The following is a 5,305-nucleotide window of genomic DNA, read 5'->3' on the forward strand; positions in this document are numbered from 1 at the left end:
CCAAACTCTTTCACATATGGATTCAAGTTACAGGTACGTTCATTCAGTTTGTTCTAAATAAAAAACACGTTCGGTTGAATACTTTCTGAGTTAGTTAATGGAAGGAGGTTTAATTTATTATTTTTGTTTCAACAAATTGGTTGATTGATTGATCGTAGCAGAAAAGGAAAAATGTGTGTTGGAGCAAAGGATAAACGAATTGCAGCGATTGATAATGTTCCAGAGATATCAATTTATTACAAAATCCATATAGAAGTTGCATTCATTATCATCATTATTATTATTTTTACTACCTTTCACATACGTTTATTAGTGCAGTGCATACTACATAGTAATTTTGTAGGTTAGTGAGTTAGATGTAGTAGTTGGCTAGATGTAGTATACCTGACCTGATTCTGTGTGTTTGCTCATTGACCATAGTCAGATTATATAACTGTCATTGTTTAAAACAAATCAATAGAGCAACTTAAGGAACCAACGAAGCATTGCTTCAATGGTACCGCGGTTACACTTGTGTACTCGCAGGGCTAGAGGTCTCGGGTTCGAACCTCGTCACCCGCTCTAGGAATTGAAACATTATTCCTTGAAGGTGGCCCAAAGGGAAGGTTTTACCGACCCGCTCCGGGACTAAGATCCGGCCCGCCTGCCCCTCGGGATGGTTTAAGGGTCGGATCCTCAGAGTGTGGTTCGGGTTTCCTGCCCGAAAGCGCGTGTGTGTGCGCAAATGATGACTAGGCTTCGGTCCGGACTGATGCAAGCTTGCCTTTCAAAAAAAAAAATAAATAAATAAAAAATAGAGCAACTTAAGGTAGGTAGATTAATGAGTCAGGTTAGAGGGTTAGAATTAGACTTTCACATACACAAATATGTCATGAGACACTAAGCTTTTTAGTGCAGACCATGTTTACAACAAATCAATGCAGCAGCTTAAGCTAGGTAGGTTAGTGAATGTGTTTAGAGTGTTAGTAGCAGTAGTAGATGTAGTAGTATTAGTAGTAATAGTATTGCAATTGAACCCTTTGACCACAAACACAATAAAGAAATTTGATTCAACTTACTGCGTGTCAAAGATATATGCAAAGATGGTCGAATATTCAAGAAGTATTAGTCAAAGGGAAGAACCCCAAGGATCTTATCTTGATGTCTTATATATACTGTTATGCTTAGGTTTCTGCTACTTTGCATGACTTTGAACTGACTTTGGAGTGTTCCGTGTTTCTGATGTTTGTGCAATTAATAATGAGGTTAACCTGGAGGATGGTACTTTGGTTTCGAATTCAGATGGAGTAGACATCACTGTTTAAGATGGTAAATTACTAAATTGGCTTTGCTGATACACTCTTCTTTTGTATGGTGTCGCAGTGTCTTAATTTTTAACGATCTCATTTTTTTTTTCTAGGCTGCCAAGCTCATTGAGGTTGACACTAATTCTAGTGACGAGGAACTGAAATATTGCAACCTAGCTAGTGCATCCTCAAAGCTAAGGCTGAAAGATTATGAAGCGGAGATATTTTCCACCTATGTATGTCGAAAAAGAAAGAATGAAAAAGAAAAAGAAAAGAAAAGAAAAATAAGGATTTAATATTCTAATTCATTAATTCTCAAACCATTTGATTTGGTGGCTAAGTTGGTCAATTTGGAAAACTTGTAAGTTTTAATTTTTCATAATTGACCCACCAAATGTCTGAACCTAATCAACCCATCTAGAAGTAAATGTATTGAAAACTTATCTTTATATATAAAAATTAAAACAGGTAAAAAGATATTGTTAAGTCATTGATCAAACAGATATGCTTGCCTTTTGGCAACTATATAATTTCCCCCCTCCATAATGCCAACCATTAAATCATTGTATATATATGGCATGGAGATTGATATGACGAGTTTATTGCAGGCAATGCAAGATATGAATGAGTATTATAGTACATTGTAATTAGAAGTTGGAGACGAAGAAGAAAGCGGTAATCAGGGTTTAAAAAAGAAACTTCTCATAAAGGTGAAGGTTGGGAGGCTCCTGATAATGGCGATGAGGTTGAAGGTATACCGGCAATCTGATTGATTTTTGTTTTTATATACGTAGTTGTGTACATGTATATATTTTGTATTGTTATCGAAAAGTAAAACATGTATATATTTTGTAATTAATTTTGAAATTATTTTATAGTTCATTATACTGGAACGTTGCTTGACGGAACTCAATTCGATTCGAGTCGTGATAGGGGAACTTCGTTCAAGTTCACCCTAGGTCAAGGTGAGCATTATTATTTTTTATTCAATTGCTATATGTTCATTTATTATGTGATCAAATATATCTTATTTATTCATCTGATTATATCAATTAGTTATTAGGTGTATTATATTGTGATCTAATTTGAATTGAGTAATGGAGTACCGTTTATTATGCAAATGTTGTTTGTCTTCTTAATTCTAAAACATACAAATAGCTATTATATTGTTATAGTATACCCAATATGCGTGGTGTGGATTACTTAGAAATTTCAATATATAAAGTAGTAAAAAGATGTTTGTTTGTTAGGTGGCATTGATTAGGGATCCTGAGTTTCTAATTATTACATTACATTACATTCTCGATCAAAGTAAGAACTAATAGAAAAATGGCATCCCTATGTTGACAATTGAATGTCTTGCTGGAGATTTGATCCATGTATTTACATGCAACTAATTATTATGTTTTGCTTTCTATCACCTAATAAAGTAGGAAATGGCTAATGTTAACAATCGAATGTCTTGCATTTGAAGTAATATGTAGGTAAAATCACTTTAGTAATTGAAATGTGAGGATAATTAATTTTTATGAGAGGGTATATTTATCGATACTGTCTAATTATCGATGCTGTCATTTTGTATGTATTTATAGGTCAAGTAACTAAGGGATGAGATAAAGGAATCAAATCAAGGTGAGAATGCACTTTTCACCATCTAGCTGCTTTCACGGTTCAAAGATGTTTGCATAGATGGTGGAATATTTAAGAAGATTTTAGTCAAAGGAGATGGATGCAATAATCCCAAGGATGTTGATGATGTCATAGATATTTTATATAAGTTTCCATTATGCTCAGGTTAGTGCTACCTTGTGGGACTTTGAACTAACTTTGAAGTGATTCTAGTGAATTATGAGGTTTAACTCGTGGATGGTACTTTGGTCGCGAAATTAGATGGAGTTAAGTATGCTGTCCAAGGTGGTAAATTTGCTTTGCTGACATTACACTTGTCTTTATATTGTTGTTCTTGCAGGGTCTTTTACTTTTAGTAACGGTTTGCTAATTTGATTACGAAATTTCTGCCCTGCATTGACAAAGGTTGTGATAACAATGAAGAAATGAGAAAAAGTAGCGCTGACAGTTAAACCTTAATGTAAGTGAATGTTTATGTGTTATTGCTTATTACAAGTGTTCTTTGATATGTTATACAACATAGATGGATTTGGAGAGAAAGGGAAACATGCCTCGGCAATGAAGGTGGAGTACCACCAAATGCTACTCTGCAAATCACACTCGAGCTCGTATCGTGGAAGATTGTTACAAATGTAACAACTACAACAAAGTTGTCAAAAAGATTTTGGGGGAAGGTAAAATGTTTGGACGCCCAAATGAAGGGGTTGTTGTTCATGGTTTGAATGCTTACCAGATTTTATCATATAGAATCAATTATCAATGCCGTATCTTACAATTTATAATAGTTCCTACAGTGAAATTGGTTATAAATTGTAAGAGCACTGGGTGTGGTGACGCGTCAGTTCATTGTTAGTTCAGTGTCTTGCTGATGACTGGACACGCTGACTGGACTGACATTGGTGAAAAAACAGGGGAATTGGGAAGATTGTGAGTTCAGTGTCTTGAAAAGAGAAAATATTTATTATTAATCATTTATTTTTATCTTTTTTAATTAAATAAATATTTTCTATATAAAAAAAATTTTATATAATGACATTTTATTATTTAGACCATAAATGTATCGTCTTTTTTTTTTTTTTTTTTTTTTAGTTTTTAGTGAAATATTTACAAACAATTAGTACTGTATTTTAAGGGGTTAAAAGGAAGCGTATAAGTTGTTGAGGGACCAAAATAAAAATATGACACAAACTCATCTCCTTCACATCTTACCTGAAACAAAACTTCAACTCTTAATCACAGATCTACAGCACAATTCCAATTATTTTCATAAAACACACAATGGAATACTAAATACAAGTAAATGGAGGAAAAGGAAGAAAAAAAAAGAGCAACGGTCGAAAATTTGAAATTGGGTCCCATCTCCACAGCGTCGAGTGGAAGACTTCGAATACCTCGATGCCGGACCGACGCCGAACCGGTGTGGTCCGACCGTCGGAGGTCCAGCCGACGCCGAGGTGACCTTGCCCACACCGGATGCTCTAAGACAATATTAGTAATTAATTTCATATGATAAAATCTGGTAATCATTAAAACCTTGAACAACGGCTTCTTCATTTGGGCGTCCAAACATTTCACCTTCTCTCAAAATCTTGGTGTTACATTTGTAACAATGTTCTACGATATGAGTTCGAGTGTGATTTGCGGAGTAGCATTTGGTGGTACTCCACCTTCATTACCCTAGGCATGTTTCTCTTCTCTTCAAATCCATCTATTCTGTATAACATATGAAAGAAAACTTAAAATAAGCAATAACACACCAAATAAATGAATTCTTCATTTTAAAGTACATAAACATTTACTTACATTCAGGTTTAACTGTTAGCACTACTTTTTCTCATTTCTTCAATGTTATCACAACTTTTGTCAATGCAATGTAGAAATGTCCTAATCAAATAAACAAACCATTATTAATAGTAAAAGACCTTGCAAAACAACATTATAAAGACAAGTGTAATGTCAGCAAAGCAAATTTACCATCTTGGACAGTATACTTGACTCCGTCTGATTTCGCGACCAAAGTACCACCCTCGAGTTTAACCTCATAATTCACTAGTATAATCCTCCCCGTTTAGTGCCACGCCCAATAATTACCCCTGTTATGGTATCTTGTAGGATACATAATGTAGGATGTAGAAAGACAGTGCAATTAAGTTCTTTTTTAACGTGACTGACGGATAATAATTTATGAGATAGGGCTGTGACATAAAGATAGTTTATTAACTTCATAGTTGGTGAGATTTCAATAGTTCCTCCTCCTTTGACTTGAATTATACCTCCATTTGCAGTTTGGATATTATTATTTTTTTTGTTTTGATTCATAACACAAATATGATTTTTCAAAAGTCATGGTGTCGGTAGCACAACAGTCAAAAATTCATTCGTTACTTTTT

General features: G+C 34.3%; 2 long non-coding RNA genes across 2 annotated transcripts; one reads left to right on the forward strand and one right to left on the reverse strand.

Annotated features, from left to right (window-relative positions):
- Window positions 1-798: 798 nt before the first annotated feature.
- Window positions 799-3,808, forward strand: LOC139856734 (uncharacterized). Its single transcript, XR_011762188.1, has 5 exons — window positions 799-1,308; window positions 1,400-1,647; window positions 1,895-2,038; window positions 2,165-2,251; window positions 3,439-3,808. It is a non-coding gene; the product is annotated as an uncharacterized lncRNA (long non-coding RNA).
- Window positions 3,809-4,587: 779 nt separating this feature from the next.
- LOC139856723 (uncharacterized) lies at window positions 4,588-5,027 on the reverse strand. The gene is made up of 3 exons (XR_011762187.1): window positions 4,890-5,027; window positions 4,719-4,799; window positions 4,588-4,628 (listed from the first exon to the last, which is right to left on the reverse strand). It is a non-coding gene; the product is annotated as an uncharacterized lncRNA (long non-coding RNA).
- Between the last annotated feature and the right edge of the window lie 278 nt (window positions 5,028-5,305).

This window comes from Rutidosis leptorrhynchoides, chromosome 1 (assembly GCF_046630445.1).
Source record: "Rutidosis leptorrhynchoides isolate AG116_Rl617_1_P2 chromosome 1, CSIRO_AGI_Rlap_v1, whole genome shotgun sequence".
NCBI lineage: Eukaryota > Viridiplantae > Streptophyta > Magnoliopsida > Asterales > Asteraceae > Rutidosis > Rutidosis leptorrhynchoides.